Genomic DNA, 11,660 nt, shown 5'->3' with positions numbered 1-11,660 from the left:
AGCAATTTAATCCCTGCATTTAAATGTGATTGTCACTCCCACAGTGTTGACGTGACCAAAGTTAATGTTAGCTCTGTGCCAGATATCTAAATTCTCATTATCTGCAATGAAATAGTAAAAGAAAGTGTCAAATTGCAGTACTAGGGCGCTCAGCAGTGGCCAAATGGCCTCACTCAGCAGCCATAATACCCTTTTGCTATTTTCCGACATAAAATACTCAAAGCACTTGAATGGAAAAAGACAAACTCTACACTGTTTGTTTTAATAATATACATCCAATTTTGCCCTATATAATATATAATATTAACTATACAACTACTAACTATATATCTATATCTATCTATCTAAATATATACTGTATAGATAGATAGATAGATAGATAGAAGCATATATGAAAAATCTATATGCCTGTATGCATGTTTTTATGTCTATTTTTATATTTACATGTATAAAATCTACATATAGTGATGTCTTTAAGATATGTACATAACACATATGCCTATCATATCATATATATGTGCATATATGCAACAACTTGCATGCTTTTCATAGGTCCATGATAAATACACATGAAAAAAAAAACATAAAAAACAATACATATTAAGGATTTCATGTATGGTTCCATATGCATTTCTTTCATATTTATGTAAGAAAAACACATTGAGTGAATCTGGGACATGCGGTATATATATATATATATATATATACATTTATATATACATAAATACATTTGTGGCAACCACAACCAAAGAGGCCTGATCTAAAAACCTTCACACACATATGTGACCATGGACGACAAAACCAGTCTTAAGTGTCAATTTTTCGAAACTGAGATTTATACATAATCTGAAAGCTGAATAAATAAGCTTTCCATTGATGTATGGTTTGTTAGGATCGGACAATATTTGGCTGAGATATAACTATGTGAAAATCTGGAATCTGAGGGTGCAAAAAAATCTAAATATTGAGAAAATCGCCTTTAAAGTTGTCCAAATTAAGTTCTTAGCAATGCATATTACTAATCAAAAATTAAGTTTTGATAAATTTACAGTGAGAAATTTACAAAATATCTTCATGGAACATGATCTTTATTTAATATCCTAATGATTTTTGGCATAAAAGAAAAATTGATAATTTTGACCCAAATGCACTTTTGGCTATTGCTACAAATATACTCCAGCGACTTAAGACTGGTTTTGTGGTCCAGGGTCACATATCAGAATTTGTTAAAAGAAAAAAAAAAAAAAGAATGCTTTCCATTTACATATTTAGATATCTCTCATAAATGGAGTTAAGCACACAAATTACATAAAATCATTATCCACAAGTTATAAAAATTACATGAATTTATGATGTGCTGCTTTTAGAGAACTTTTTCCACATTTTTTCGTACATTTCAGCATCTTAATGACAGTGAGGATTGATTGGCTGTGAAAACTGATTGAATAATAATCAATGATGACTTGACTCAGAAGATGGCTTAGCAGCATTCACTTGCAGACTTATTCGGTGGTCGGTTCAAACAGATATGATGACCTGTTCTAATAGCAGCTGCTCATTGCAGTCAGTATTTTCACTACGCAATATCTGCATTCATACTGAGCACACAGCTCATCAAAACCTAAAGTGATTCTGATCTCAAACACTCACTCAGGTGGGAGTCGGAAACAAACCTTTGAGTACATACTTTGAAGGAAAGAAAAACTCAAAAGACAAAAAAGAAAACAAACATAAACTTATTTTTTGTATCATGCAGTAGGGTCTATGTACAGTTTATTTCCCTGAGCTGCATCATCCCCAGTGTCGTTTATATCACAATCAAAGTTTCATGTGACTGCAAAGCATGGAGTTTAGCTCCAATCCTAATTGAACACACTTGAAACAAGCTAGTTAAGGTCTTTAGGATGATTAGAACCTGCTGAAATCTTCAAATACAGAAACAGAACACCCCTTCATTAAAAACCAAGACCAACTGATGTGTTGTTTGCTCACTTGACATTTCAGATTCTTAAACCAGATTCTTGCAGGAACTGCTGTATTTCAATACACTGAGATTGCATGGGCACTGACCTTATAGTGTAGTAGATATTCAAAAGCATCCGGCTCATAGGGCGGCTCACACTTCCTGATAATTCCTCAGAGGCAGAATCTCCACATCATGATAGCTGCTCATCCACCTATGACAGCAGAGAAAGATGTACACAGTCTATTTTACTCTTTTCTCACTCTGCTGTACAGTCATAAATGATCTCATTTTACCATTTTACAGAGAACTCTGGGATGGTTTCGTACCTGCTGAAGAGCCGCTCTCATGGGAGCTGTTTGACGCTCAGAGACTGAGACACTGCAGGAAATGAGAGTGAGGACAATGAGTAACATGGGGAAGTTTTATGAGTTAAGTACACTACTGTTCAAAAGTTTGGGGTTGGTTAGATTTCTTCTTTCACCAAAGCTGCATTTATTTGATCACAAATACAGTAAAAACTGTAATAATGTGAAATATTATTACAGTTTAAAATAACTGTTTGAATATATTAAAATGTCATTTATGGCTGTGATCAAATCAGCAATTTCAGCATCATTACTCCATTCTTCAGTGTCACATGATCCTTCGGAAATCAGTCTAATATACTGACTTGCTGCTCAAGAAACATTACTTATCATTATTACTGTTGAAAACAGTTGTGCTGCTTCATATTTATGTGGAAACAGTGATATAGAAAGTCCAAAAAACAGCATTTATTTGAAAAATCCAAGTTCTCCATTATAATTACTTCCCAGAACTGTGTTCCCAAAAATAAGCTAACATGCGTGCTCTGAAGCTTGTGATTTATTGTATACAAATTATTATTACAGTGCCTTCTCCTTCTGCAGCAAATAAAATTTTTCTTCTTGATATTTAATCAGGAAGTGACGATGTTGTTCTCTTCAACTCACTGGATGGAAATGGTGCTTTATACGCAAATCTTTTATTCATAACTTTGGATGGAAACATAGCTTCTGAGTGAATGCATGAAGTCTGATACACAAACTCAAACACACGTGACTCGCAGTGTTTTCAGCATCTACGTCTCAATATATGAGGACATGAACACATGAACTTCATCTCCAGAGCTGCTCTGAGAGTCACTTCACCAGCTTTATGCAGTTTCATTTTAGAAAAATTACCGTCAAATACACGCTGAAACTAAAACTAAAACCGAAAGACCTTCACGACAAACCGTCAAAATAAAAGTCTGGTTTAACTTGAAGAAATTATGACAGAATATACTACTGTATACTAAAATGCAATTCTCAAAGTAATAATAATACCGTATTGACCCGAATATAAGACGATGTTTTTTTTCTTTAAAATACATCTGAAAAAACGCGGTCGTCTTATATTCGGGGTCTAGACTTTGACATGTCAGTAATACACCCACAACAATAGGTGGCGCCAAAAACGCATTAAACGAGTGTGCCATGAAATATGTAATATGTCGTGACTGTCATGTTAGCCTGATGGGAACAAACTTCCTCTGTAAGTGGTTTTAAAACATAAGACAGTACCCAGATTTGAAGACTACAATAAGATTTCACTTCTACTGTTAATAAAATTGAAAATTGAGATGTTATAAATGCCTAAATGTTATATAATTCAAATGGGCTACCTGTTAATTCAATGGTATATCAAAAAGTGTATATTTTCAATGTCATTGTTTTTCAATGTCATTTTACCAGTATTTACCATATTTTCAAAACAAATATTAAAATGGGAAAAATATGCAATTTGAAAATAATTTAAGAAAAAAATGTTTTACAGAGAGAGAGAGAGAGAAAAAAACAATATTTGGTTTTCAAAAAGCCTTTTTCCAAAAGGTACATCTGGAAAAAGGGGGGTCATCTTATAATCAGGGTCGTCTTATATTCGGGACAATACGGTAATAATAATAATATTTTTAAGGAATATCATACAACCAAGTTATTTTTTTTGTAATTTATATAGTTCTGTTGTGCAGCATCTTATCTGACAAAATGAAAATGCAATGTTTTGTTGTAAATTGATTTTCATTTGATTACATTTTAAAAGATTGATTACATTGTTAAAATTTTATTAATTCATTGCATTAGAATATTTTTATTATTTATTTATTTTTTTAATGATAAATTTGTCCTGAATCATAAAACACAGAATCCATAAAAAATAAAATGGAAAACACAGAATTTAGGGGAAAATAAAATGGATTTCATGGGGGACTAAATTAAAAGGTAGCTACTCTGCTGAATTTAATTGTAAATAAAGTTATGTTTACCTTCATTCTCAAGGTCTAATAAATATGTGGAAAGCATTTCCTTCCCCATTAATGGTAAATAAATATTTATTATAAATATATATAAATAAAAGTATGTATGTATGTATTTATTTATTTATCATCACCAACACCCTTTATGTATGTGTGCACTTGAAATTAACATACACGTCGACTTTGAACCTTATAGATAAATGTGGCTCAGTATCCTTTATCTTGCAGGACAAAACATCACAGAAGAACGAGGCTGTGTCATAAATGGCACCGCTGTCAATGCTTTCGACCAGACCCTAGATGAAGATGTTACTGGTAGGGGTACCATCATGCTGAGAGCACATGATCTTTATTATTTTGCCCAGGTCTGGAAGATGAGGGTGCCCAGGGTATGTTCAGCTGAAAGAGAGGTTTAATAACACACAATAAAAGATAAAAGAGAGTTGATTGATTGGCTTTCATAACAGATGCTTTCAAATGACATTTTACATTGTTACCAATCTGTCATTGTTATACAGTCAGTACATGCATCTGATAAAATTCACTTGCATGTTTAACCAAATATAAATAAATCCCAAGGAGAGCACAAAGTGTCCGTGCCCCTGCACACTCATGTAACGGGGGGAGGTTGAGACATGTCCTGGGGCTCAGAGCCATGGGGGCTCACAAAGATCCCACGAGCATGATCTCAACTGAGGACGCTTGAAGCAATAAACAAACCTCATTTTGTGAAAGACATTCAATTTTTGTTTAATTCAATGTTACTGTTTTTTTCTTTTAAATAGTTTTAGTTTAATAGTTAATTACAGTATAAAAAAGTGATACATCAGGCTTTTATAGCTCATATAGTCTGACATAGTGAGAATGGAGCTCAAACTCGAGGAGGAAAACATTTATTTAGAGATCCAAAGTGAACAAAAATATGCAATTTGGTGCAGTTGCTGATATTTATATGGCCAAAAGAGATGAAATTCTGATAGCTAGTAAATCAATTTGATTTTATAATAACAGATTACTTACATGAAATGAATAGAAATATCAGCTGTCACTCTATATCCCTCAATAATATGTCATCATAATATGTTTTATGCTCAAAGCTCTGTAGTTTTTATCATTGATGATTGAGTTAAATAAATGTTCCTTAAAAAAGCCTGATGATCATATTTGATAATCACACGTTAACATGATTTTCTAAAACCTTAGTTGCTTCAGTCCAGTTAATGTTTATCTTAAAATATTACTACTGTTCTTACATTCACATATAAAAATCATTAAAGATTTCACAGCATAAAGACAAGTAAACTGTGTTTTACACTAAAAGGCCTTTTACTTGCTACTGTAAAAAAAGCATAAACTATCAGACAACAGAAGGCAGATTGTGTACAACAGGTTTTTCAGCAAGTTTTGATCATGTTTAGTGATGTTTGAAATTTGCATACAGTTTTTATACTTTGACATACTTTAAGCATGCTTACAGCTTTTTCTTCCACACTTTAGTTTGTAGGAGTATAGGAGTGTTTAGGTTGTACAGCAGTATTTTTTTGTGTACTGAACCTCTCTTTGCAAGTTGTTTTTTTATTTATTTATTTTTATTTGTACAGTGGTGGTTCATTCAGTGCACACTTTCTGTTTCCTCACCCTCACCGTTGTGCTTTAGGTTTCAGCCCAGAAGCTCTAAAATGTGAACGATCTCTCACGTGTTGGAGCCGCACACAGCCTCATAGCAAAATATTCGGCGACAGAAAAGCCATTCTGTGCTTGGCTGTAAAACTCAGATTGCTAAGAGGCTCTGCATCTGGTGGCGCAGAACTCAACAGATGTCCTCCCACCCGTCTCCTCACCACTTACGACTTAACACTGGTATGAACTCTTCTCTGAAGCCCACTTTAACATTGTATCAAAGATACGACTACAACATTCAGATGATTAACTGGCAATAGCTTTAAAATACCGACAGCAGTCAGTGGTTTTATTCCTTTTAGCTGCACATGAGCAAATGTTTCAAGTGTGGAAGAAAGCTCAAGGCTGTGAAGAATTTAATAACTGGGTTTTTTTTCTTTCAAGTCATTGTTTTTGTGACTATTAAGGTGCGATCACATTAGAGAAATTAAAAAAAATATATATATATATATATATATATATATATATATATATAAATCTATTGTCCTGAAGTCACAGATAAGTCCCTTTGAAACCAAACAGCTTTCTGTTGGTCAGTGCAGCCAAATTTTACATGGCCAACTTGAACATGACCAAAATCTGCGTGGTGAAACTCCCAATCGTGCAGATTCTTGTTGGAAATACTGTGTTTTGCAGAGCATGGTAAATGTGACTGTTTCCCCTAAAACTGTTATTAATTTTTCCTTTGAATTTCCCAAACATTTTAATTGTGGTTCTTGGATTAGATTGGATTGGATCCAGTCTAATGCAAAAGTCGTTGTCTTAAAAAAAAGTATAATTGTTTAATGTAATTATTTTTAATAATCATTTATATCAATCATATTTTTATATACTAATTGATTTATTTTTTATATGAATTTATTAATAATATTTTGATTGGTCCTTTTGATTTGTTCTGGACAGGTTCTGTTACATTCACCCAAAGTGCAAATTACGCAGAAGATTCACTGAGGATTTAGAACTGATCTGATATGATCTGAAGAAAAGCTACTTGTTCTTTTCAGAGCTGATCAAACAAATCTTTGGCCTGTGTGTCATTATATAGTATGGAGATATAATACATAATATTAGAAGCAAATGCGCTGTTCACAATTCATAGCTTGTCAGATTTTATGGATCCTAATCTTGTGATGGAGAAGAGCAGAAGGCACAGTCTGTTTTACTTCAAAGGAATGAACCATGTGCCTCTTTCTGTTGCCTGGTGAATGAGGGCGGAGCTTTGATTGGCTGCTTTGTTTCAGCTCTGAATATTGCCAATGACAAAGGGACAGATCACTTATTACAGACATTAAACATTTATTTTATTAATGTCTACCGTTTTCTAGCATGTTTGCACATTTTAATTCTTTACAGAGCATTTGGGGCTGCCTCAAAGACTCATGAAAGAGTATCGAGGTGGTACATGCCAAAACTGGTGACGGATGCTGTAGAAATACCACAAAGTAACCTTTGTGTGACCTTTAATTGCCATTTATTTTCTCTGCTTTAAATTCAGTGACATTCTGTATGGATGGCCGGATGGATGGTTACACAGACAGAGTGATTTTTCATCAAATGGGAAAATTTCAGATTTTCTGGAAAGTTCTATGAACTTATATAGCTTATTATAATGTACACTACGCAGCTACATTATTGATTCCAACAAAATGATCTCTTAGTTCCATAAAAAAATAAAAAATAAATCAGATTGATAAGGCTGTGTGTAAAATTGTGTTTATGCAGTGTAAACATATTATATAACATCAACTGTAATGTGAAAGCATTGCTGCATCTGGCTCTTAATCTACAGTTATTTTAGTCTGTATCTTAACCATTTAAAGGAACATCATAAAATTACACAAACATAAGAGTGACAATAAATCTGTTCAAGTTCCTTTTCAATGTCATGTGCACCGTCTCGTGTAAATGCAGAGTCTTTATTCGTGATTGTGGTGGCCTCTTGTGGTAGGAAATAGAAACGCATACATTCATATTCATTCGCATATTGGAGAGAAATTCAGCTATATATATTATAGCAATTGATATAATAAGCTACATTTATCTTCAAAATATCTTCCACAGAAGAAAGACACACAGGTTTGGAATGACATGGGGGTGAGTAGCTAAATGATGACAGAATTGACTTTGTTATGGTGAACTAACCCATTAATGGTTTTAACATTCGACACAGTTAACGTTAGTCTATTAAAATGATAGAACTTCACCAATATAATTGTGAAACCATGAAACGCCACGGATAACGTGCAGCAAATTATTAATCGAATGTAAAAGAGAAATTTAGATACTTACGTTGCTTGATGAAGGCGAGATGTAATTTTAAAATTTAATAAGAGCATTCTGCCGATGGCTGAGATGTAGCTGGGTTTGAGCAACTTGGTCGTCATGGAAACGAAGTTCACGAGCACCACTGAGCAACTTTTTCGTCCCTTAAGAGGCTGAACAGTGAATTTACAATGGCAGTGAATTAAACGTATGGATTTACACATAGTCTAGGCATAATAAAGAGCTGAAAAAAATTAAGAGGATCCCCCAAAAAGCGGCTAACGCATTGCGCATGCGCACAAAGTGTATCCTGTTTGCATCGGTGTTGAAGAAACACGGTAACACCTGCCAATAAGCTCATAAATGTCAACACGGTGAAAATGGCAACTGATGTAAACTAATCTTTAGAGAGAAAATCAAAACTGCAAGAACTGATTCCTGTGAGGAAATGAGACATGGACTGGTTTGTTCTCCAGAATCCAAAACAAGTGGGACGACTTCCTCTCCAGAAAACTGAGGAGTCTTTATGTACAGACTCTGCCAACAATGTCCTCACTATAAGTGGGAAACATTACTTAAGAACATTAAAGAAGAAAAGGCTTATGGTGGCATGCAAAACTGAGGACATCCTTAATATGTATGCATGTAAATTTATTTGTATGCATAATGTGCAGAAAAATGTCACGGGTATAAAAGTGAATAGCACAATAAATACAAACATTGCATTAAAGACAATGAAAGTATTTTTAGATTGGTCTGCCTCAGTGAAAGTGTTCAAGGTAAGATTCCATTACAAACTATTTATATTTAACAACAGTTGTCCTTCTTATTTTTTAAAAGACAATACATTCCAGAAGGCGGTAAAAATAAAGAAATATCAAAGCAGCTGACTGCATGTGGCCCGGTGCACAAAGCAAGATCCATAAAGACATGGTTGGATGAGTTTGGTGTGGAAGAACTCAACTGACCAACACAGAGCCCTGACCTCAACCCCATCAAACACCTTTGGGATGAACTGGAACGGAGCCAGGGCTTCTCGTCCAACATCAGTGACTGACCTTACAAAGGCTTTACTAGATGAATGAGCACAAATTCCCACAGAAACACCCCAAAATCCTGTGGAAGGCCTTCCCAGAAGAATGGAAGCTATTATAGCTGCGAAGGAGGGACCAACTCCATATTAATGTCTGTGTATTTAGAATGCAACGTCATTAAAGTCTCCGTTGATGTAATGGTCAGGTTTCCAGATTAAAGACTTAAACTTTAATTAGAAATTAGAAATTGATTTGAAAAAAGGAAGGAAGGCTTATATAAGCAATACAACGTTGTAAAATTTGTATCCTGAATCAAATCGCAGTGAGATTTCAGAATGAGATCATTAAGGTCATCTATCACTTTGAAGTCACTAATCATCTTGTCCAATTTAATTTATATGCTTTGGATTATTTGTTCAATATTTTCAGAGTTATGTTTAAGTGGAACATCCTGCTTCTTCTTTAACAAAGTGTATTTCCTTGTATTGAAGGATCTAATTTGAATTATGAACAGAAACCATACAGTATGACTTCAAGATAGCTAACAGGCATTTGCTTTGTACTTTATTCTGTTTCTTCATCTGTAGCATATTCTTCCATACAAATTGATCTCTCTCTCAATTATTAATTTTTTATATAACCTTATTAATTTGGGCTACTTATGCCACCAAATTGGACTATGATGCCACTTCACAATTAAACTAAATCTTTTCCGATCGACTGCAGCATTAACTTTAGATCTGCTCATGTTGCATATGCCTTTTTAATCGTATTACAGCGTTGCGCATTATAACCAATCACACACGATTCCGTTGATTTTATGAATGCAACGACCAATCAGAGGCGTTCTGATGAGTCATCGCTGAAAGCCAGAGTTTTGTTTAGAGCGCGCGTTGGCTGACTGGATTCTCTTGTCATTAAAAAAAACCAGATGTTGATGTGTAGATGTGTGTACGATGTAAGTAAGAGAATCATTCATCATACAGTTAGACAGCAGTGATTATTCAGCTTGCTTGTTTATTGTTTGTTTGTTAAATAGTGCTAAACTAAACTATAGAAGGCAAATCATGTTCTTTTGTAGGCCTATATAATTTATTCGTTGACTGAATAACCAAAGAAAACGAAAGCATTATACTTAGTAACTTAAAATGTATTTAATAAATTGTGATGACGTTAAACAATACAAATTCAGTGGTATTAAAATATTTTATGGCATGACACCCACTTGCCTAGACAGGTTTATGATGTGCTTAATTAATAGATTAAAATAATATTTGGCTACTTTTAGCCTTACTCTGGACTGAAGTTGGTTTACCCCAGCCCCCCAATGCCTGTAAATGATTTAAATCGACACTAATTAATAACAAGCACTCATGCACCAAACAGTCAACATGGTATCATGATTTATTTATGTATGAATGTGCTTATTTATTTATTTATTTATTTATTTATTTAGCTCCAAAAATACAAGTTCAGTTTTATAATGTCTGTAACTAAATACAGTATATTAGTATAAATACTAAATACAAATAGTGCTGACATCCCACAAGTTACAGTTTGTGTCAAATCCGACTGTAGTACTGACGTCCCGCAAGCTATTGTCTGCGCCACTGACATCCCGCAAGCTGCAGACTGTGCCACACCCAACTGTAGTGTTGACGTCCCACAAGTTACAGTCTGTGCCACTGATGTCCTGCAAGCTACAGTCTGTGCCACGTCCGACTGTAGTGCTGACGTCCCACAAGTTACAGTTTGTGTCAAATCCGACTGTAGTACTGACGTCCCGCAAGCTACTATCTGTGCCACTGATGTCCCGCAAGCTACAGTCTGTGCCACGTCCGACTGTAGTGCTGACGTCCCACAAGTTAGTTTGTGTCAAATCCGACTGTAGTACTGACGTCCCACAAGTTACAGTTTGTGTCATGTCTGACTGTACTGCTGACGTCCCACAAGTTACAGTTTGTGTCAAATCCGACTGTAGTACTGACGTCCCACAAGTTACAGTTTGTGTCATGTCCGACTGTAGTGCTGACGTCCCACAAGTTACAGTTTGTGTCAAATCCGACTGTAGTACTGACGTCCCACAAGTTACAGTTTGTGTCATGTCCGACTGTAGTGCTGACGTCCCACAAGTTACAGTTTGTGTCAAATCCGACTGTAGTACTGACGTCCCACAAGTTACAGTTTGTGTCATATCCGACTGTAGTGCTGACGTCCCACAAGTTACAGTTTGTGTCAAATCCGACTGTAGTACTGATGTCCCACAAGTTACAGTTTGTGTCAAATCCGACTGTAGTACTGGCGTCCGCAAGCTACTGTCTGTGCCACTGATGTCCCGCAAGCTACAGTCTGTGCCACATCCGACTGTAGTGCTGACGTCCCACAAGTTAGTTTGTGTCAA

This window comes from Onychostoma macrolepis, chromosome 03, assembly GCF_012432095.1.
Source record: "Onychostoma macrolepis isolate SWU-2019 chromosome 03, ASM1243209v1, whole genome shotgun sequence".
In the NCBI taxonomy this organism is placed as follows: domain Eukaryota; kingdom Metazoa; phylum Chordata; class Actinopteri; order Cypriniformes; family Cyprinidae; genus Onychostoma; species Onychostoma macrolepis.
This window is presented reverse-complemented; position numbering follows the sequence as displayed.